Genomic DNA, 25286 nt, shown 5'->3' with positions numbered 1-25286 from the left:
AACAGCCTATATTTCCTGAAATGACAGATAAAAAGCAATTCCTGCACAGGGAAGAGAAAAAGCAGGTCTTTTCCATCTCGTATGCTCACCTTTGAAGTACACTATGTATGGCCAAAAGCAATTCATAATTTTTCAAGAAAATAATTAATTTAATTCATGGGATATTTCTAAAGCATCTCTTGTGTTTAAAGGCATCTTTGACCACAGCCTATGGCCCATGTTTATGTTAACACATTTTATTGAGGTTAAAGCTGACCTCCAAAATAAACTTGCTGAACCAATCCAAATATTTCATTTCATTACAATGACAAGGAACAGGGATGTATCATTTGATTCTCAAGATGTGGCAGCTCACTGTAGTGAAAGAATGCAGCAGAGCGTACTTCAGTATGGTGTTTAAAGAATGCAATTCTGCAGGGTGACCTCCAAGCCTGAGACTTTGATGTTAGCTTAGTGCTATAAGAATGTCAGACAATAAAATCCCCTTTTGGTTCTGTACTAAAGAGGTCCTCCACCTCAAGGAAAATCAATTCTTTTGACAGATAATCAGTAAAAACATATAATACTACAACAAACTTTGTCTAATAACATTCAAGAAGAGTAGCTTCCCATACAAAATGGACTACTAACAAGTACCTTTACACAAGCCATTACTGATTTTTGTAATCTAATACATATGGAAACTTTCAGAAGTGTACTGTTCTGCAAATATAGGTTTCCTAAAATACTTTTGCTTACATAAAAATGCCTGCCACAATCAACACACTGAGAGTGTTTACTTGGAAAACAGTTCTGAAGAGCACTAATTCTTAGTAAAGAGCAGACAGTTCAGTTAGGCACTTCTCACATACCCATGTCACTGCATACATCAACTGAATCTCTCAGTGATGTTCTGACATTTGGTTTCACCTTTAATTATTATTTTTTTCTATTTCAAATAAACACTTCAAATATAGATTTTATAACAAGCACATTTCGAAATGTTTTGAAATATCACTTCAGAAAAGGCGGGGAGGGAATCGGCTCTACCTTGGGCAACACTGTCAGGCAAAAAGGATACTCTGACCATTTTCACTGAAACGCTTTACTGGGACACCATACAGGACATGTGCTGAATTGTGCACAAATAATCACAAAGAGTATACGTGACATACAAAGAAAGAATTTAGCCACATTTAAACTATGACTCCTCGCTTTCATCTCAGTGTGACTCCATTAAAAACAAACAAACACCTATGCAAAGAGCCATACCCTGCATTATCTTTGAAAAAGTTTACCAAAATTATTTTGAAGATTCTCCTTTCTGTAGTAGTGCCTTAGTCCCAGGGACACCATGATTTACTGGTTAAAGACTACAAGAAAACCTATTACAGAAGCACAGAATGGTTTGAGTTGGAAGAGACCTTAAAGCTCATCCAGTTCCAACCCCCTGCCACTAGACCAGGTTGCTCCAATACCCCCGTCCAACACTGCCAGGGATGGGGCAGCTTCTCTGGGCACCCTGTGCCAGGGCCTCACCACCCTCACAGGGAAGATGTCTCATTTCAGTCTCCCCTCTGTCAGGTTAAAGCCATTCCCCCTTGTCCTGTCCCTACAGGCCCTTCAGAAAAGCCCCTCTCTGGCTTTCCTGTCATCCCGTTGAGACAAAAAACCCCTGCTCTAAGGTCTCTCCAGAGCCTTCTCTTCTCCATGCTGAACAAGCTTTATATTTCCTTCCTTTCTGCGAAGGGTTCTGCATTACCAGGTGGACATTCAACCCTCATAAATGACAGAAATGACAGCTTCACAGAATATGAACACTCCCTCAGGCATCTCCTGAAAGCTTCAGCTTAGAAATTAAAGGAGAATATTCAGAGCATGGGCTCTATTTTTTGTGCCATTTTGCTTCCAGAACCTTTCAGGGCTGTCACCTATACGTACAAGTGACTGAGTTTTCAAGCTCCAAAACTGCAGATAGCTTTCTTAGTACACATGGATATTCAGTACGCACAAACATCATACAAGACCCTGACCCAACATTCAAGTATTACTTCAAAAATAAGGCCCTCTCATTAGAACCTAGCCAGTTTTATATATAAGAAAAGCTAATGACTGAAAGGCTACATGAAACAATACTATGTGCTATTTTAAATTCTGAGGGGGAAAAAACAGATACGTAAAATGAAGTTCTGGATTAGAATCACAGAACGGTTTGGGTTGGAAAGGACCTTAATATCCCCTAGTCCAACCCCCTGCCATGGGCAGGCACACCTTTCCACTAGACCTGGCTGCTCGAAGTCCTATCCAACCTGGCTTTGAAAATTAATCAATCAAGACCTGATTAATGAGATTAAAACTGTTTCCAAACTGAACTATAAGAAAATTGGTTAATAGCAAATCCTTAATTTCTGAGTCGAACTTTAAGCTTTATTTCAGGCAGTGCAAGAATATTTAAAAAGGAATCAGTACAAATTCAGGTGACAAGGATTCTAAACCGAACATCTCAAAATGTAGTCTTTTCCTCCGGAAGTTCATCTTGACAGAAACAGCATAGCTGACCTAAGAAAAAGCAAGTTATGACCAGTAACCCAGTGCAGGACCTTTTTTACATTCCTCCCTCTCGGTCCTACAGCACAGTCCCCTACCTGAGTATGGCAATATGCATTCAAACGACCAGCTTAGAGACTAAAATTATTGGTATTAATAATCATTGACTCAACAGATACAGCAGTCTCATGGTAGGATTTCTGCTGTAAAACAGGCTATTTCTAGATCTGTCTCACAGGAATGACGAACTTGACAACTTCTATACTTCCTAGCAGCTTCCTCTAAGCTTACAAGAAAAGAAAGTATAGTATAGTGACTAACATGACTTATATTTGCAGTATCTGTTCTTAACCATTACTTAGCTGAAGTATGACGTTTACTTCGTATCTGAGTAAGACTGCAAAACATAATCTTTTTCAACTGTGTAACTGGCATAATGAATTACATGGCAGGTTTCTATGACTAACTTGGGACCAATCTACGAAACATCTTTAGGTACCAAGTTCTATAAGGTTAAGGGTTTGGGGTGTTTTCATCAGGGAAAAGATGAAAAAAATGTGCTCCTGGTTATATCTGCTATAATTTTTTAGCCAAAGCAAGACTGATTAGAAGGTTTCTTACCAGTTTCAGTACCTCAGCATTTCAAGTCTTGATAAGAACGGAACTTCCAAACACAGATACAAATAACTAAGGCACCAGCAAATTTCTACGTGCTATGATCTTCACAACCAATAGGGGTCTCAGCTGACATGAACATACACTTCCTTTTTTAGACTGATACCTATTTATAGCTGCAAATACCTGAAAAACTATGGACTTGGAATTCAAGCATTCTAGAAAGCTATTTGTATTTAAGAAAATAGGAAAGATACCCTGAAAATTTTCCTGACAGAGGGGAGATTGAGATTAGACATTAGGAGGAAATTCTTCCCTGTGAGGGTGGTGAGGCCTTGGTACAGGCTGTCCAGAGAAGCTGTGGCTGCCCCATCCCTGGCAGTGTTCAAGGCCAGTTTGGATGGGGCTTGGAGTAACCTGCTCTAATGGAAGGTGTCCCTGCCAAGGGGGTTGGAACTGAATGAGCTTGAAGGTCCCTTCCAACCCAAACCAGTCTGGGATTCTATGATTCCATGGAAATACAATCCTGCAAGCAACCACAGATATTAAATTCCTCCAAAACATTAAGCAGGGAAAAAACCACATTCATTTACTTTCACTATTAGAATTCTGAGAAAGAAATTACACATGCTAGAACAAATCATCTGGAGCAGTAATCACTATTACAGTTAACCTGTTTTCTAGTGAACAAATGAAAACAGGACATTTCAGCAGCTTTCAACAAATTCAGCTGCTCTGGATCAGCTTAGATCCAGAAAAAGGTAGGAGAGTACCACTCTATTAAGGGACATGAACACAGCAGTGGCTGACCTGCACCTTGTAGCATGTAAAAACCATGTGTACACTGAGTACATGGGATGAAAAGGGAAGAAGACTGGAATTTGGTTTTCCATCTTTTGAACATAAAATTAGCACTATCCATACAAACTGCCTGGAAAGGCACGTGCTGTCCTTATGGTAATTATTTTAAGTATTACTTCTAGAGGCTCAAGAAATTCCCAATCATTTCCAAGCTCTGGCATCTCTGCACGCACAAAGTAAAAAACAAAAAGGGGGAAAAAGGCCATGAAAACAAATAGGTTCACAGTGACTGAACAATGGTGTTGCTGGAGGGACCAAAACATCTTGATGAGTACTTTCAGGTTTTTTCCTCTTGGGAGTAATATGTAATTGATAACTTAATACACATCACTTCCAGCCTCCACAGCAGGAGACCTGCATTAGAAGTTTATGAACACTGAAGGCTCTTCCATATGAAATAGTTGTCATTCTTTCTAGTATTTCAAAGGGTAAATATTAAAAGCATCCTCTGTGCTGAAGAGGAATTAGTTCTTGAAACCTCCCCAGCCTCCTTTGATGGGTTTCAGCTTGTGCCTATGCAAAGCATATACAGGTACTGGAAAAAAAAAATACTGTTACCATCTGGGAGATAAAGTGTTTTTTTCTGAAGTTCAGATTTTTTTAAGGAAGTACATTCCTAAAAACTTCCCTGCTCATTCCCTTAAGATCATTGTAAGCTGTCCATTTTTTAAGTCAATATTAGTATCCAGAACACTTAGAAATCTCACAATGTAGGAAAAACCAGACTAGGATTAAAGGATGAAATCCTGATCACAGTGAAATCACTTCCAGAATTCCCTCCCCAAACACCCCTCCTTGCCAGAACACAAACATCCTGCATCTTAACACAGTTCCCCTACTTCACCCTCCTCTTTAAGACAGAGTACCTCACCAAAGTGTAATGAATCATGTATATAAAATACAGGATACTGATGAACACAAACTCACTATGATCCACTGAGTAGGATATATGGGAAATGTTATAGAGCTTCTTTGGATGAGCAAAAAAACCGTAACACATCTCTAAATGATTCACAGAAATGACTTGTAGAAAACCTATTAAGCTCTCCAGCATAGCTCTCCAGGAACAGCATGTTTCTCCATAGAGTAGCTTTTGCTTCTTTATACAATCTCCTGTAGTATCTTGGTGAAGACTGAGACAGGGCTTTTACCAGTACCTTTGGGAAAGTGCTCCACTATGTAAGCTATTCTCACTGTCAATCATTTTTTACCTAATACTCAGCCAATCTCAATTTTCACTTTAGAAATCCCATTGCATGACCCCCCTTGTGCTTCTGTGCTTTAGCATTTATACTCTTCAGATATTTACAGTTATTAAGGAAAAAAACCCAGACATTTTCCCTCAGCAGATCCGTTTCTGTGCCTGAATGCTGCCTGTCTTGGAGTGCAGTATTTCTTTGCACATTACAAATAATGGTTAATTCATTTTCAGAGAAATTAACAGATGTTGTTGCTGGGGAAAATAAAAGCCCATACAGAAAACTCCTGCCCCACCCCACACACTTCCCTATGAACAACACCCTCACCCCCTTAATTTGCTGTTACATCATCAAAAAGGGTTTATGGAACTGAGTTTTCCAGTTAAGGAAAGCAAACAATTACCAACTCAATATTTTGCAGAGAACAATAATTTTATATATAATTATTTTGGATGCCTAGTCCCAAACACAAATTATTATTAACACACTGTATTAGCAAAACACAGTATGTAATCAAAGTACCTTGGGGATGATGGATCCTTGGTGATCTTTCAATTTCAAATGCTTCGGCACAGATGCCTTAAAAAGGAAAATCATCTTGCTTTCCCTTCCTTTCTTCCTTATTGCCTCTTAACTTCAGTAGAGGACCAATCTCAGAAACACATCTCCTGCACCTTTCATACTCCAGATGTCATTGTCTTTGTAGCCACCTTTTAAGTATTGGCATACTGTGATGAGGACCCCCCACCCCCACCCAAAGTCATCTCTTCTCCAGGGAGTAAAGACCTATCTCTTTCAGTGTCTCCCTTCTGACACCTCCAGTTCGGCATCATCAGCAAACTTGGTGAGGATGCTTTCTATCACAACATTAGATCACTTATGGAGATGCTGAGCAGTTTAGGGCCCAGCATTCACTGATCCTTTTGGGACCCCACTTGTGACAAGGTGCCAGCCTGAGTGCAAACCATTTATTACCACCCTCTAAGTGCAACCTGTTAGCCAATTTCCTACCTACCACAGAGACTACCCATCTAATCTGTCTTGCTCATTTGTGTAGAAGACAGCCATGTGAAACAATCCCTCAGGCTTTGCAGAAGTCCAGGTAAACAATATCCACTGCTTTGTTGAAAAAGGTGATCATGTTAGTCAGTTCCTAGGTTTTGCCTAATTTTCTCATCTACTTTCTGTAAAAACCTATCCACCTTATTCAGGTTAGTATTTCTTTATATAACTTCTGAAGCATTTGGCAATCATGGAATGGTTTGGGTTGGAAGGGACCTTAAAGTTCATCCAATTCTAACCCCTCTTCCACAGCAGGGACACCTTCCACTAGACCAGGTTGCTCCAAGCGCCGTCCAACTTGGCCTTGAACACCGTCAGGGATGGGGCAGCCACAGCTTCTCTGGGCACCCTGTGCCAGCGCCTCGCCACCCTCATAGCAAATAACTTTTTTCCTAAACCATCCCTGTAAAACTTGTTATGAAGCCTACATTCATGTGCTTCCCCATTCATTACTGCCTTGTTTGGTTTCATGTTCCAAGTACTGAGACCCACAGGTGAAGAGACTTTACAATCCTTAACCCATGATCTAACTTTGAGCTTCCCTGTCAAAGCTGCTTTAAATACTCACCTTTCATATCGCATCCCTTTAGGAAAACAGCTATCCCAGTTCATCTATTTCTAACCCAAACTCTCCCCTTGAAAACCTGCAGAAAAACACACTTCTTCATTCCAGCAAAGTACACAGATGGTCCTTGATTTTAACTTTGTTTTTGCACTGTTCTTTACTCACTGTAGTTATTTCCTGTTCACCCTGAAGTTTACAGCTTTTAATCAATCAGTAAACTGCATTCCTTACCAACACGGACCAACTTTCTGGTCACTAATGATGCAGCTCTCCAACTTTCCCCATTTTTTACTCACTTCCTTTCATGTCAGCAAGAAATGGATTCAGGATGTCTCGGCATCCTCTGCTTTCCATTTTGTGAATCTGACTTCCCTGTAATTTATGAATTTCCTTGCTAATTTGCTGAAAGTGCTACTCAGATGTAGGTAGTTAAAAACGTCCCATGAGCATCCTTTGATATGGAGCACCTTCAGAAGAGACAGAATTTCATCGGCACTTGAAATATGTCTAATGTTAGTCCGCTTTGTTTGTATTTCTTCACTGGAAAATTACTCAGTACTTTCCTAGCACAGCGTTTTTAAATATCATGCCAAGCCATTTCCTTGTTGCATTTCTGTCTGCCCTATACAAATTCTGTTACACTAATGTATACCCATATCCATTTAAAAAAAACTACCTCATTAAGTCCATCTGAACCACTAATGGAGTCCATATATACTGCCATGGGAAACTCACTTGCTCTTCTGGGGCATTTCTCCATGTACAGCAAAGGTGCTTCATGGCTCTTTATGCTTTTTTTTCCACAATACCTCCATCTTCTCACTTTTACTGTGATAGTGAATGTCTAAGTCAAGTTATCCGAATTAAGTAACATTTCCTTTACTGTCTTTGCCACTTAAAACAACACACAGGATTTTAATTCAGGAAGCAAGCAGCACACATACTCACATATTTTCATATTCATTGTATTAATTTGTGTTAATTTAGTTACAAGTCTGATTATCCTGAAAAATCTCAATGTACTTTAGAAACACATAATAAGTAAGTGTGTCATTCTACATTCTGACCACAGCCAGCCCAAAACTGATGGGATTTTTTGTTTCTGTTTCAGATTTTTTTTTGAAGTGTCAATCAAAGATTTTCCACAGTAAAGTCTTGCTATAACTCCTATTAAGTCAGTGGGAGTTAGTGTGAATTACATCAGACTATGAATCACAACTAATTAGATGGAGATCTGTATATTAATCAGTCTATGAGATTCATGAAAACACACTGAGATGTAACAGCTAAATTCTGAATGTGCATACTTAAAAGCCAGTAGTTTAAATATTGCACCATATACCCAAATAGTCTGTTTATATTCGTGTTTATTATGTTACGCTTGACTGGAAACATAGGTTTATTCCAGATAGAAAACAGAGCCTTTAAATTAAAAGATTCCTGATAAGTTTAAGAACCTCACAAAAAAACCTTGAAGGCTCCTGTGTGGATTATCAGCTAAACATGAACATTTGGTAGTGCAACCTGAACAGAAGATGAATATAAATTGAACCAAAACAGGAAAATGAAGGATGAAAAAAGTTAGAGAAGAAAATCAGCAATAGTGAAGACTGGAAAATATACTTTGCAGAAAAATATAAAGCAATCAGAGCATAAGATTTGACAATGAAGTGGGCAACTGTCACAGTTCAAAAGTATACACAAAGTAGGTAACAGAAGAAAACACACTGAAAGTAGATTAATTCAGGTGTGAAGATCCACACTTAGAAAAAAGAGGCCATTTAACCACTAGAAATATTTCCTGTCACATGTAGTAGATTCTATATATTTTTATATATATATATATATATATATATATAAAAGTGGAACAGTGACAACCAGTACAGTGGCTACTGGATCTGAGAAAAACTACTTCAACTAGATCGAATGACCTGATTTTGTACAGGAAGCCATGTCAGATTATCAGTCCTCAGAAACTGTGACAGTTTCAATTAACAGAACATTAAAGGACAGGGATAAACTTACAGACTATGAGTGTCAAACTTCTGGTTAAATTTAATACAGATATAAATAGGCCAACATAGCTAATGTCACCATACTTGGTTAATGCTAGCTGAATAAATCACTGTTGGCCACCAAAAACCCCTGCATTCTTCTATCAACAACAAAATAACTTTCTGCTTTGCAAAGATCTATGGTTTCAGCCATACAAAAATTTCATAGCATTTTGCAACCTGGAATTACCCTCCCATATGATGCACTATGTGTATTAGCAGAAAAGAAGCCACAAAGAATCAAGTGTTACAAAGCTTCAGGTCAGGAAATAAGCTGCATTCAACATTCTGCAAAGACACACAGATGATTCATGACTGCCTTGCAAACCAATTTAACCATTACACATAAAATTTCAAAAGCAGTATCTGGAAATGTAGGTTCCAGATTCCTCATGACCATAATGCCTCCTTAAACATGAGCACCACGTTTAGGTATCACAAAAGAGACAGTGCTCTCTCTACGTAATGACTGAAATGTTCTTTGAGTGCACTGTGATAATGGCAGCTTTGATTCTGCATTGTTGAGATCAATGGAAGCTTCTCCATTTTCTTGAGTGCTGGCAGCATCAACTCCAATAACAAAAAAATATCAAGTAATACATTACAGAAATAACGTAAATACCATTTACTCTGAGGGAATGTAGGCAGATGATATGAGTGAGTTTACACCTTTCCTCAAATTATTCCTGGATATACGTTCATAAGAGCCTCTGACTGTCCTCTGCTAAAGTTCAAAGTCTACCAGCCAGCAACCAGATTTTAATGCAAAGGATTCACTCTCACTAATACTGGATTCCCACGTCTGCAATATAAATCTACCACTCTTAAGTGCAAAAAAACTTTCCAGATCTTTTAAGAAATGCCACAGCAGAAGCCCTCTTTGAAACCGAACATCCTTCAAATTCACACTTCCTGAAATATTCCTGGTTTCTGTAGGTGACTCAACTGACACAATAAAAGGAGACAAAAGTGAAAGCTACTCAATGCTAATGCACCCCATTGCATCCCAAAGAGCAAAGGGACAGACTGCTTCCCTGAAAAAAGCTGTAGGGGTTTAGGGTTGGTTTGGGGCTTTTTGTTTTGAAGGGTTTTTTTTTTTACAGGTGACAAACTATACCCAGTAACCTCTTTCACATTTAAACTGCAAGCAACCATACAAACATTACCACATGTAGAAACCTTTTATTCTATAGTACTACTTCCTTTAGGGAAAAACGATTAACCAGGTCTACTGCAAGGTGTCCCTGCCCATGGCAGGGCGTTAGAACTAGATGAGCCTGAAAGGTCCTTCCAACCCAAATCATACCATGATTCTATGAAAGTGCTGAGCAAGAAACTAAATTGGGACATATCCCTGCTTCACATTTGGGTATCAAATTTGCAGCATTAGATGGATACGTAAAAGCACAGACACTTCTTTCTGAAAGTCTAAAGTATTCTAGGAAATAGGAATGACCTCTCCCTGTATCAATATAACACCAACCTTACTTAATTAGGTCCCATTCTGCCATGCATACCTACTTAAGGAAAGCCATGTGGTCATCAGGCAAAGGTGTTACTGAGAAAACTGTCACTGCTATGAAAATGAACTGCCATGCTTTATTCTCTATCCATAATAACATGAACTCTAACATCATTCAGGACATGTTTGCAAATGTTTTCTTCACAAACTTATAGTCAGTGAAGAGAAACATCTTTACAACATCTAAGGCCTTACCTGCTTTCACTGAAATAAAGAAAAAAAAATCTCTTTGATTAAAGCTACATCCTTCCCCCTCTATTAAACAGACATATAGTAAATTCATAACTCAATCTTTAGAACAAGTTATTGCCAAAACCAAGAAGTTTGAACAGGAAAGAATTAAGGTATTCCTTATTTCACTATCTGCTGATAAAGCCTTATTCTTCTCCCCACCAAATGAGGAAATTCCTTGTGCTACATGTAACTCTCATCCCAAGAATGTTAAAAAGCAGAATAACATGACAGAGCACTCCTCTCCTTATATTAAGTTAGATCTTGATCTGAGTTACCCTGTAAGACAGTAGAGTTCCACTGACACAAATCTAATTTTAATTACAATTACAATTAATATTTTAGTATTAGATTTAATCTTCATTAGCTACAGATGGAAATGTTATTAAAAAGTTTCAGACTAAATCTTCATTTCTATTCCATCATATTTAGTGCTACTGAACTTCTTGTCACTGGATACACCAAATTGAATGAAGCGGAAAACATTCCAATTCTCAAAGGTGTTTTTTTTCCCCTTGTTTTTTACCACATTAAGGTTAAAATGCTTCACTTGGATATACTCAAGTGTATTACCCTAGTTATCCCTGTTGATTAAATACTGCTGGATACTCTCCATATTACAACTCTATTTTTAAAGTTGCTTTAAAAAAAAGCCTGTGATCATGAATAGTTCACTCTGTTAACTATGGAACAGTGTAAAATGCACAAACACCAGTTCAAGTCCAAGTTTTTCCTTATGAAATAGAATTTTCAGACATATCATGCTCGAGTTACTTCATTGCTCCCTGACTAAAATGCACAATATTAGAGGTAGCTGATATGAATTATAGGTGCAGTGGTTAAACCAAGAAGTCATCAGAAGAACCACACATGAATTTCCTCTGGCACAATTTCAGTGATATCCCTATGTCATCAACCTTTGAGGTGTTTCAAATCGAATTATTTCAATGGAAGTATGTTGCAAAAGCAGCAGAAAATGAACAGGTCAATACAAAAAACCAAGAGATGAAGACAACGCCATACAAAGCGGCAAGAAACCAATACAGAAAGTCAAGAGTGTAGGCAGAAAAGTCTTCTTGTCACATCTTTGGACCATCACAGCTAATAAGTAAATGTCACAAAAAGGGGGAGGAAGAAAAGACACAGCTAATATATCCAAGGAAGCCAACAGCTATTAAAAAAATATTAATAGTAAACTACTGACAAGTTTTGTCTTGTTTAGAAAGAAAGACTGTAACACAGTGAGCCTACTTAAGCTGCTAAGCAGAAAAGGAAATGAACTATTACAGTACAGAAATCACAAAGTAAATCAACTGGAAAGGCTTTTAGGTGTTTTCTACATAACTGGGAGCACATATAGGAAACAGTACAATACTACAGAAGAATACATGCCTGTGCTGTTCTGTCCATTCAATACTACATTATATAAACAGGCAATATTTTTAAACACTCACACTAAGATTTTGACATGAACTCCCCAGGAATCTGCTCTCATTCTAACTGTCAGTTGCAGAAATGTAGAATCATTTAATAGTTGAAAAAAGGTTGCTTTGATCCTGGGAAGTCAGACAAACCCTCAGATTTGCTTTGTATGCACTGGAGGAGTATTCAATATTTAACAGCAGAAGCCTGAAAGAAACCTTTCAGAGTTTAAAACATGATCCATAAAACCAAAAAAAAAGACCCAAAGAGAAACAAAATCCTTCTTTACGGTCTGAAAACTTTCTTCAGTATTTATTCAATAGGTTCACATCGAGAAAATTGGCTTAAGAGAGGGGAAAAAATGTCAGCTGAAAAACTCTTCAGTTCAAGATTCAAACCAAAATCGGTGTCATTACTTCAATATATGGAGCCTATCATCCACAAATGTGTTTTATTCTTCTCCTATAGCACTCCTTCACCCTTTAACACCTTTCAACAGACAAGGAAAAGGATGCTAGAAACACAGCTCATTCAGAAAAATCACCCTGTTCTCGATCAATATCAATTCAGAAGGCTGGTGCTCCTGCTCGCATTAAATAAAACAGCACATCATAAAAAAATCCATTGTACATAATTCCATCCATTCCAGTGCGCACAATCTCAGTGTGACATGCAAGAGTGCTGGGCTTCAGACTGCAAGATTTAAAAAAGCTGCAATAGTGGTCACTTGAGAGTTATCATAGCTGGCCCTCCCTTCTTAGTTACAGAATTAGGGGGAATGGCTTTAAACTGACACAGGAATTTAGATTAGAAATTAGGATGAAGTTCTTCCCTGTGAGTGTGGTGAGGCCCTAGCACAGGGTGCCCAGAGAAGCTGTGGCTGCCCCATCCCTAGCAATGATCAAGGCCAGGTTGGATGGGGCCTGGAAGAACCTGGTCTAGCAGGTGTCCCTGCCACGGCAGGGGGGTTGGAACTGGGTAAGTTTTAAGGTCCCTTCCAACCCAAACCAGTGTGGGATTATATAAGAAGAGAGTAGAACTCTGGAAGTATCTTTTACCTTTGGCTGGTTTTGGAGGTCTATAAATAACAGAATCTGAATGCTTTTTCTTAACAGGACTACATACAAACTGCAACTATTTCGAACTTGAAATGAATCCACATTATCTACAGTGAACAAAGGAGAACTGAAAAACCATTATTAGCAGGGATCCTTAAAAAAACAGAAGGAACTTGGAGCAAAAACAGACCATGTGGCTTCACTATATGAAGCTAGGTAAAATGTTCAAATACTAACCTTTATGTTCATCTGTTATTTGAGCATGTTCCCACTGAAATGGGCAGTGGGTTTATGGGTGTTCCTGTCTTTTGTTGTCATCACTGCACTCCATATTAATGTTTGTATAATTCTGAGACAATAGACATTGCTTACACTGTCCCACTCTCTGAATTTATTAAGCTTATGCCTCTATACTTGCATTTACTTTGAAGCTCCATTTATTAATAGCTTCGGAATTCTTTACTGGGGCATTTATTTGGCAGAAATCCAGTGTATGCACAGTATTATTTCTTTTTTACTTTGCAGCTGGAGAAAATGCAGCACCCCCCAAGAAGTGCGTGTGGCAGGCATGTTAACAGCACGGCTCTGCCAGGGTGTTACCAAGGCAGTCACCTCAAGCCAGAACATTTTGTATCCATCTACTTAAACCAGAAGAGCAACAATAGGGGTGGGTGAGTATTAAACATTAATACTTACATGTTAGTCACAAGGCAAAAGACAGAACCAGTCCAGAGGCTCCGTCATCATGATCTTGGCCATAAGCCATGCTTTTGCTAGCACCATTATATCAGCCTAACATATGCAAACTTTACAAAGTTCCATGCCTGCAGCATGACAGATATCCCTTTCACCGAGAATAAGCTGGAGATGACCATACTCATCTGAGAAGGTAGCAAAGACATTTTATTCTCCTGAAGAACCAAACATTGTCTCCCATATTGTGAACACAGGATCAGGGTATCTGCCCATAAAAAGTGCCTGTCTCATCTGTGAGAAGCCAGCTTTGACCCCAAAGCATACCCTAAAAATCTGAGTGAACTACCATACCAACCTAACTCCTGACTTAAGTACAAAGAATCAGTACAAAGACTGGTTTGCCAGCAAAGGGAACCCGAAAGATGTTGTGAGTACTACACAAGCAGCACGCCCTCTGCTTCATGTTGAACACCAGGAGTCCAGGCCAGACCACTTAGATGTTTTGATGAAGAAGTTGATGAGAGTGAGTGAATGAATGAAATCTATGAGAGTAAAAGTGTGTCCTGATAAAATAATTTACTTAGAGAGTTTGCTACCAAAGGAAAAATGAAAAAAATCACTTCCCCTCTCAAATGCTTTCAAAGTTTTGTTTAGTTAATGGAATTCCTCAGTTGGGTTTGACTACAAGTTAGCAAAGCTTTAGGGTAAGTCTATAAAAGCAGAACTGTAGTGTTTTATGCAGAAGACCAATGGTTCTTCTAAATTAGCACCTCTCTTTCACTCAAATGAAACAGAAATCAAGACAATTAAAACATGATAAAGAGCAACTACAATAGAACTTCAACAAGCAGAAATCCATGTTCCACTACCAACACAACATTTTTTGTGTGTGTGTGTTATGTGTGTTCAAAGTTTTGATTCAGGCCCTCAGTTCCTCTCTTTGAAATATATATTGTTTATAAATAAGGAGATTTCTATAAGCAATCACTGTATTATAAATAGGTAAATACATTTATTCTTTTGCCAGGGTACTTTGAGCATAACACAAGTGGCAAAGGCTTGGCTGGAACTTTCCTAAAGTCATTAGAACACAAATTCCGTGATTCCTTTTCACTTTTGACACACTCAGTGTTATGATGAAGTCTGATAAAGGGAAAAAGTGCAATTCCAGATTTGGACAGTGCTAGTAAATGACACTAAACCAATGGAAATTATTTGTAAACAGGAATAGTCTTGTAGAAAACACTAAAGATATGAAGGATTTGGGGGGAATGCAAGCAAAATTACTCACAAGAAAGAGCTTTGCAGGCCAAGGTATAAAACTTAATTTACAAAACTGAAACTATAAAACTAACAGCACCAAGATGCCTGCACACAGCTCTGTTTACAAGCAGGGAATTTACAGGACACATTAATGGTTAAGGCCATAGCCGTAAATACCATCAATGAATTCAAGGGGCAGACAGCATTTTCCTACTGCTGGGAGTGGAGAAGGATTAAAGACAAGCTGGCTGGGCAGGTCACTGAGGTTAATACAAATGTAAAGTACCACACATCCCCTGAACTAAGCTTTAAATCTCACAACTTCACAAGCCCTTATGTGCTGGTTGTTAATAAAGTCTCTAAGTTGTCAAAGCACAGTATTTCAATGGTCTGCTTAAAACAGCTAATTATTTTCTCATCAGTACAGATTGCTCCTTCCTACGTTGTATTTTAAATAAATGCTTCTAAATATTAACCTTAATTTAATGACACTGAACCTGTAGTAGGTAGCTTTTTTCTTAACCTATCCTTGTAACAAACAGAAGTGGATCCATGTCCTATTTATTGTTCCACATTAATGCAGAGATTTTAAATGTGGCCATTCAAGTGAATCTTGTAAGCGTGATATAATGCTGCAAAAGAACATAAAAAACTGAGCCAGATTCCAATCTTGTTGAGCCTCCACAGAATGCCCAATAGGTGCACTGTTTTCTACAAGGATGACATATGCAGTAAAGATTGAAGATCTTTGATGCTCTGACGGCTGGAGCACCTCTATTACGGAGACAGGCTGGGAGAGCTAGGCTTGTTCAGCCTGAAGAAGAGAAGGCTCCAGGATGACCTTTGAGCAGCTTCCAGTGCCTAAAGGAGCTGACAAGCAATACAGAGAGGGGCCAGTAGGGACAGGACAAGGGGAAATGGCTTTAATCTGACAGAGGAGAGAGTGAGGTGAGCCATTAGGAAGAAATTCTTTAGAGGGCAGTGAGGCCCTAACACAGGTTGCCCAGAGAAACTGTGGCTGCCCCATCCCTGGCAGTGTTTAAGGCTCAGTTGGGTAGGGCTTGGAGCAACCTGGTCCAGTGGAAGCCGCCCCTGTGTGTGGAAGGGAGTTGGAACTTGATGAGATTTAAGGTCCCTGCCAATGCAAACCATTCATGATTCTACGATTTTATCAGTTAAATCATCTGAAGCTAAGACTATCAGACAGCAGAGATCAAAGTTACACACCTACTTGGATAAATGAGTGATACAGGCCTTTCACAGCTCATGGAACTAGTCATATTGACTCTGTAAAAGGAAAGATTTTCCCTGCTTGCATTCCTTATTTTTTCCCACTATTTCTTGGTGGTTGTTCTTTTTCCTGATAATGCTCATGCAATCAAGAAAACTTACTTAAAAAACATATTTATGAATAAGAACTGTTATAAATTGCCATGTAATAACTCATAAAATACAGAATGTTCTTTGGCAAAATTGTATTTCAAATCACGTTATCATTCTATGCACACAAACTGCAGAAGCAGCATCATGCCAAAACATGACCTTTTCAAAAAACTGAATTGAGAAATAGAACCTTCCACTTCCAGTTACTTCATATGGCTTCTCCAGATGAAGTACATACATTTTCCGATCCCAAAACACAGTTTATAATGCCTGCCTTCTCATTAGTAATAGCATCTTTTTTCTTTCATCTCTATGACAGTGATTACTTTCTCAAAATTATGTTGGTATTACATGAACTAATCCCCTTGACCCGCAGTAATGAAGTCACTTATTGAAGAAGCATCTTCACAAAGATGTCTCCAAAGCTGTTAGCACAACTTTGCATTTTATCTGGTTTTCTTCCCTTCAACACTGAAATTGTTACTTACACATGAGCCTCTCTGCTTGTCTTAGCAACAGAAGTATTTATTAATCGGCTATTCCTCAATTCTGCTGTCCCAAGTCACTCAGGGGAAAACTCTGAACCCACAGATGTCTAGGCAAATGTTTGTCAGACATTTCCTAGAAGTCAACTTGCAATACATAGTAAATACTGAGATTTAGGCTTCACGTCTGTCTGAAGACTACTTACTTTTCATATGCAAAGTAACTATGAGAGTGGAAAGATAAAGTAAGAAATAAAATCAGTGACTTGAAGATTGCATGGGAAAAAGAAGCAAGATTAGTCATTAATGAAAAGAAAAAGAAGTATTATACAAGGCAAGGCAGTACAGACACAGACACTGTCATTGTGAAGGCAGATGGAGGATGTCAGAATTAGAACAGCTGCAGAGAGCTGATGATATCAAATTTGCATTCAAATTCAAGCCTGAGTTTTCTTGAGAAGTACAGACAGTTTTCAGAGTAGAAGGCAGACAGGAACCCTAAAAATCCAACAAGTACCAAAACCTAAAATAACCACCAAGTTCCTTAGAAAAAAAATATAGAGGAAGCTAGAAAACTACAGAAAATAATGCTTATATTCTTATTTGAAAACATGCAACTTAAGGTATTCCACTCAACAATTTCAAATTATTTCAACATTTTCTAGTTAGAAACATAGCTTCTTAAAATGTCGTGTTCCAGTCAGAACTTTCCACTGTTTCTGAAAAAAGCTCCTTTTTTGAAATTTTGAAATTTTTTTGAATTTTGAAATTTTTGAAATTTCTGTTCAGCTTCAGGCAGTTCTATTTTACTTTCCAAACATTGTTTCTTCCATCAAACAGAAATCCACTAACCTGCATCAAGAGCCACTCTGGAGAGATCCAAAACAGGTTGCTTCAATACATACATACATATATATATATATGTATATATATATAAAACTAAACACAGCAGTGACATGCAAGTTGCAGTCATTCAGGAAAAACAAAGATGTGAACATTCACTAGCAGAACACTCACTGCGTCCTGACATGGCTCCAAATCCACAAGTTCAGTCCCAGTTAGTGCACTTACTACAGAGGCTGTCCTCAGTTTACCCACTCCAAAGTGGCTGGTGAAATAGACTGGGAAGTCCAAGAGGTGATGAGAGCCACATTGCTTATGTCTCTATCACCAAATGGCTGTTGAGACATATTTTGATCTTACCAACACAATATACCATTTAGACTCAAGCTGTTAAGATCTGGGGAAGGTCAAACATAAAATTAATGTAAAATCTTTATTCTGAGTGGTGCTAAGCAACTTTGTTAAGATCAGTTTGGGTGTCAGGTCAGCACAAGCATTTCAGCTTACAGCGTTTCACTGTGTCAGGACTTCACTTCCCACACAACTAAATACAATCAATCACAATTCTAGAATCCCAGTTTGGAAGGGACCTCAAGGATCATCTGGTCCAACAGTCCTAGGTAAAGCATGACCTAGATGATGCCACAGCACCTTGTCTAGCTGAATCTTAAAGAGTCTACTAATGACCTTAAACTCACACTATAATTTGTTCAACTTTAATGAAAACTTTTAAATGAAGCTAATATGGACATCAGAACCATCACTAGAAAATATGTTACTGCTTTTCTGGCAAAGAGATGGGTTGTCTAAACATCCTCCCCTTTCACAGAGGAGCTCTCCTCCTCCTTGCACAAAGTCACATCACAAAGGTTTGAGGAAAATAGTGTTTAGAACATAATCAGTCAAGTTCTTTAGTGGAAGATGTATGCGTCGCTTTATGGGACTTCAGAGAAGCCTGAAAGGTGTAAATTTCCAATCTCTATCTTAATCCTCTCATCTGTTCTCACGACACATACATTGATCTCCTCTGCTTCTGTCCAGCAGTGTGGATAACAGAGAATTATTTTTAGACTAGGTGTAATTCCCTGTGTATCCAGAAATAAAACACCCACTCTCCAACACATCTATTTTGCCACCATTGCTGTCACCTTCTGATAATGCCAAAGCCATAGTTGGGTTCTGTTAAACAATCTCTGTACTGATGAATTTACAGTCTGTCTCATATACCTTTACTGGGTCACTGAAGAGACTGTGGCAATGGTGCATTATTCCACGTAGAAATAGCACCTCTCTAAACTTGTTTCCAATCTCAGACAAAAGACTTACTTTAGACTCTGCCATGTTGTTAATGGTTTGCACCATGAAGTCTTGTTACACTGCTGAAGAAAAAACCAAACACTGCAGACTTCCACTTTCCTTGACTTTAAAACATTTGTCAGCATGGATCACAGGAAAATGCAGACTTCCCTGAGAACCAATACCAACTTCCTCACAGAAACAGCTATTTTGATTTTGTACAATTGTCCCCAGTGCAGCTAACAGGAGGGAGCAAATGCTTACTTAAATTGCACATATTTAGACTTCATTAAAACAACATTTAGCAGATCGTTTACAATACTGTTAGGTATAAGCAGTATGCTCTTGACAAGGGAAGTGAAAAATAACAGAAACATCATTTCAAAAGGCTACATTCCTCATCCTAGGAAATAGATAATTCAAGTCCTGAAATGCTTTAGAATACTGCTTCTCAGCAAGTCTGTTCTATTAGTAGGGAGTACTAGATCTAAAAAAGCCCAAAGTAATAAATCCTACAGACCAGACCCAGGAAAGCCAAGATCTTATTTCAGAGATGTTATAACTGTATTGTTCTTTATGCCATATCTAAATCTCCATCATATTGAAAAGACTCCTGCTATTAAATGATGGAGTTTTCATTTATAGAGGAAACTAGAGCAAGATAGGTCTTAATCATTCATTAATTATCCATGTGGTGACAAACTGAAGTGAACTAAGACAAAAGTTTGGATATTTTGCATATGAAAGTGACGATATTAGACATTACAGGACTAACAGGAATTTTGTGCAATGTTGGATGAAAGCTACTGCTATTTTTAAGATGTTTAAAGAAATGAACATAATTTTATTTAAAAATATGTTACATAAAAAGAAAAGCCTTGCATACTAGGTACAGACAAAAAGAAAAAGGATTGGACTCTACTCTTACAGACTTGAAATTCTCAAACACAATCTGCTCAGGCCTCACTTTATGGTGGCATTTCTGCTAGAGGAATGAATTCTTCTGGGGCTATACTTCAGTTTCCTGGAAGAAAGTTTCTCCCCCCAAAAAAATCCACCCATGTGCTCTTCTTGTCCATGAGAGCCTACCTTACCTCTTCAAGGTTAACTACAACTATACATCTCTTACAATCCCACTGCAGCCTCCTAAATTTGAATTCTTCCATCTTTCTACTGCATGCTCCAAACTGGCTCAGCACCACCTGCTATTTACTGTGTTTCTCTTTACTGTGTGTCCGTCTAGTGCTTAATCGTACATTCCCTACTCCAGTCCTACTCTGATGTTCTGAACTGAAAGTTAAGTTACAGGTACCCAACAGGATGAGGAGAGAAAGAAACAGAATTAACTTTGGCAGCTCCCAAAATGGTCACAAGGCTACTGCTATCCCCATAATCTTTGGAGTGATACAAGTTTGTTAGAGGTGGCATGGTTTGGGAGACTGTCATCTTGATGATTTATAACCAAAGTATTTGGTAGTTTTAATAGAACCATAAATTATTACAGCTTTGGTTCAGTGCAAGCCCTCTGAACCAAGACAATCTGTGAACACACCATGAAATCAACGTAATTGAGCACTGATTTACTCTACAGATACACAATTGACCAAGCTGTGTCAGACTCGTACCTCATACTTCAGGACCTTTTGTACATAAAAAACATGATGCATTCTCAGAAAGGTGTACAAAACCACCAAAAGCTATCCAGACATATACTACCTGGGAAAAAAAAAAAAAATCAACAAAACAAGCAAGCTGGATATATGGGAGATAAAGCTTAACATAACCTGCAGTTCTGAGTACTGTAAACTAAGTCCTACTTAAGAGAAACCTTTTGCCTACTTAACTCAAAGACCCCATTTTCCAGTGATGTTAGGCCAGCTTGTACTATGAAAGCAAGTAGCTTAACATAAAATACCAGACAATTCAGTAACAGCTGATACAAATCAAACATTTATATTCCAAACACGTCTATAGTTGCTGCTGGTTTCATTCTTTTTTTGGGGATGAGTGTAGGGTTTTGTTTGGGTTTTGTTTTTATTTTTCTAACATTAATTCTGCAAGTTAAAATATTAACTTTCTCACAGTAACAGACAGCAATTTAAAATTCAACATTGAACTTTCTGACATTGGTCCATAAATATTTAATGCTAGAAGTAATGCTAAATGTATGCAAGTCTGCACAACTGGGGCTTTATTTAGTTTTATATAGCAATGAGCTGGAAAACAGCTTTTACAGTGAATTTAGTTGGGAACCACTTCCTAAACATCAAGTAGACAAGCAGAAAGCCAGAAAACAACGATAAAGAGATTTGGTTTGGGGCATATTCTCTTAGTACTCTTCATACAGGTCTTGTTCCTGCAGTGCCATTTTTTTACATTACTTCTAGCTACTGAAATCAGCCGACAGCTGGCACCAAGTATTTAAAAAAATCATGAGACCAACTTTTCAGCATCACACTAGTTCAGGAAGTCATGCCTCCTTACGGGTTTGGGTGTTTTTTTTTTCCTGTATTTGCAATTAAATCATATCTAGAATACATTTAGCATTTTTCATATAGTAACAAAAATTTGAGGCTATTTGAGTGTGGAAAAAGCATCAGGACTGCTGAGTTTAAAGTACCTGAAGGAGCAGAGGGGTTGTTTCACTAACAATCTTTAAGGTATAAGGAACAATTTGAACATGCTGGGATTTTAATGTTAAATACACTTTATTCTTGGAAGCAATTAAAACCAAAATTTATTAAAAAAAAGAAGGGAAAAAGCAAGAACATACAGGATGAAAGAATTCCCTATTAGGAGAAATCCAAAGGATGCTTTTTGAAGGCAGGCCTTGAGAATGAGTAAACTAAGTTTGAAATTTAAGAGAAAACTGAAGACAAGAACAGTGTTTGGGGAAACGGAGAGAAATTCTGCTTTTGTCCGATTTTCATAGTGAAAACTCTGTCAAAATCTAAACCAAGTTATGAATTCTCAGATATGAAGTTGCAGTTTACTGTTTTATTCTCTGTCATCTCGCATTCCTGAGCAACTGTGCTGAAAAGGTTCTACCAAAAACTCTTCTTTGAAACTGTACTTGATAATCTTTTATCTTCCAGCCTATTGAGATTCATTGTAGAAGTTTATCACAATTTTAACTCCAAAAAAATAACTTAGAGGAAAGTCAAGGAAAGCAAATCCACAAGCTTTTCTAAATGCAAAAGCAACACCATTTATAGCAAATGTTGCTGTCAGAAAGGATGTTGTGAAAGTTCCAGCTTCAACATTATCTCAGCTATTAGACAAATATATTCTGCATCTGCTGCTCTGACAAAAACAGACACAGCAAACAAAACATGGTGCGAACGCATTAGCATCAGTGTTCAAACCTCAGCCTGTTATATTTAGACACTTGTGGGGTTTAGGTAGAGTAGACATGGCACTAATATTCAGGCTCCTAAGGCTTTTCTTATAATCGTTTCACCACATTATAAGTTTGGAAAGCTGGCTCAGTAAAAGCAAAGCCTACAATGAAGACAATAAATGAAAATAGTTTGGCAACATTCACAACAAAGAAATTCAGAAATCTCTAACAACCACAACTATTCCATTATTGGATTTTAACAGCAATCTAAGCATATGGGCACTACAAGAAATCTGGAGAGGAAATTTCGACAAGGACACATGATAGGAAAAGGGGCAATGGCTTTAAACTGACAGAGGGGAGACTGAGATTAGACATTAGGAAGAAATTATTTCCAGGATAGTAAGGCCCTAACACAGGCTGCCCAGAGAAGCTGCAGCTGCCCCATCCCTGGTGGTGTTTAAGGCCATTTTGGATAGGGCTTGGAGCAACCTGGTTGAGTGGAAGGGGCTCCTGCCCATAGCATGGGTTTGGAAATCAATGAAATTTAAGGTCCCTTCCAACCTACACTATTCTATGATAGGATACAAAAGGTCCCTTTTTCCACCTTCATGAAAGAGTCACCTGCCTGACCAATCTAAGAATCCCAGAAGTGATTTGTAATAAACACTATGATTCCTGTATAATCAAAGACTGATTATCGTGATGTGAGCTAGCTACTCAAACTGAATATACAGTAGTGTCCATTATAGCCCTGCATTATCACAAGATAGAAACAGAGGATCAACTAAGTTGGAAAACACCTTCAAGACCATCAAGCCCAACTGTTTCCCCAGCAATGCCAAGGCCACCACTAACCCATGTCACTGAGGGCCTCGTCTGCATGGTTTGTGAACACTTCCAGGGACAGTGATGCCACTGCTGCCCTGGACAGCCTGTTCCAATTCCTGACTGCCCTTTTGGGGAAGCCATTATTCCTAACATCCAGATGTTAGTAACTGACTTCTGTCAGTAACATAACACCACTGTCAAAAACTCATAGCCCAGTCAGCAGTGCTCCTGCAGTATATTCATTTCGCCTTGAATAGGCGTATTCTTTCAAACACCACCCTCATGCAATTAAAAATCAATATTCAGGTTAACCAACATGACAAATATGTTTGTGTTGTATTTGTCTTTTGTTTGGAAAGAACTGGGAGTTATTTTCAGTTATTTTCAAACAAACCATTTACGCAAACAACTACATGAGAGTAATACTAAAGGCACTGCTATGTTTCTTTCACCTGAGTTTGAAAGGTAGACAGCATCTCTAATTGTTACTCACAGATAACAGAACAGCTAGAATAGCAACTTCTGGATGTTCAATATTTAATATAATAGTAATAATGTTAATATATCTGCAAACTTCAATGAACACTGGATCAAGACCAATGTTCCACTTCAAAACCTTTTGTCTTCATTATTAAATGTCTAAAATACATTAGAAGTATCATAAGTGTACTAAAAATTACCACAGCCCTCCCTCTAAGCAATTAAGGTGTTGATATGAAAGAAGATGCGAGTTTACTGGAAAGTGCGTAACAGTGTAGAATTTTACCCATTCAATGAACACGAGACTAAACCCACACCATTTGTCTCATACATATAACCACTGGAAAACCATTCTCACTCATATGTTGCCCTAACTCCAAAACTTTGGCCAACAGCAACTTCAAAATGACTGTGCGGCATCATTGTTATGAACACAAAGGAGATCTGTTAAAAGGAGAAAGCACCACCCTATCTTACCCATTTTTCATTATTAATCATTCTTTAGCAGGCAATAGTAAAGTGCTTAAAAAGGTAGAGGTTTTCGGTTGGAATCGCTGATGTTGAAATTCCCATTGGGAATCTACGGACAGGGCTTTTTGTCCTATGTTGAGATCACAAAGTGCTCTAGGAGTACTCTTCTAGTCTGACGGCCAGACTTGATTCCAAAGCTGCTGCGTGGCATATTTTCTTAGTAAGCTGCATAATGCTATTTCCAGCCATGCTCCAAGACAACATTATAGACCTGTACTGATCCAGCGAACAGGTCACCTTGACCTGATTTCATCTAATGCTTAAAGCAAGAGCAGTTATACCTCCCCTCGAGACGAGTGAAACTATTTATCAAATTGCTTATATAAATCTATTGCATTGCCTTGAAAAGCCAACTTCAGAACATGGAAGTTCTGAAATAGCAAGTGAGAGGTTGCTTGGCAATCTGATTTCTGTACTCATGCTTCAATATTACTTCACAGACTAAAATTCTCATCTCCCTCCTTATTTACAGAACAGATCCACAGAAAATGAATAACCAGCAAGTTCATGGTGTGGCCAGAAGCTAATGAAACTCAAACTTCTGAGCATTACACACTTAAGCATGTTTCAAAGTCAGACCAGTCATATTCCTCTCCCTCTTTACAGAGGGGTTTTGACACTGATGACAACCATGGCAGGAAAATCTGACACAGACCCTTGAATACAGAATTTCTAGCCTATTTAGCACTTAATATAACAAAAATATCTTAAATAAACATGTTGTCAAACAATTTGTGACATAGCCAGGGATTAAAAGTGAGCAGTTAGTGAGGGTACATTCTCTGCTTATTCTGTTCAAAGCAGAGGAAAGCCTTACTCCCTCTGCAAAGCATGGCTACACAGCACTGATTAGCTCTCATTTCTTTTCTGCAGCTCAGTGAGGACTACCCTTCTGCCTGAAATTTCATTTCTACTTATGGTTCTTATCTCAGTTTACTCTTCAGTTTAGCTAAGTCATAAACTGTTGCTGACCTTGCAATATGTATTTTTTGTGTCTACAGCTAAGAATCGCAATTGCTCAGG

The 25286-nt window shown here is 38.2% G+C and overlaps 1 protein-coding gene across 28 annotated transcripts in view; it reads right to left on the bottom strand.

The window, feature by feature from the left end:
* Window positions 1–25286, bottom strand: part of NRXN1 (neurexin 1) — a 678625-nt gene that overhangs the window by 434514 nt on the left and 218825 nt on the right. The gene's annotated exons all lie outside the window — the stretch shown is intronic.

Source organism: Neopsephotus bourkii, unplaced genomic scaffold, assembly GCF_033783945.1.
Source record: "Neopsephotus bourkii isolate Nb327-2 ecotype Australia unplaced genomic scaffold, CSIRO-AGI_Nbou_v1 NB_71, whole genome shotgun sequence".
In the NCBI taxonomy this organism is placed as follows: domain Eukaryota; kingdom Metazoa; phylum Chordata; class Aves; order Psittaciformes; family Psittacidae; genus Neopsephotus; species Neopsephotus bourkii.
Note: the sequence above shows the minus strand (reverse complement) of the source record. Positions and strands in the feature narration are given on the sequence as shown.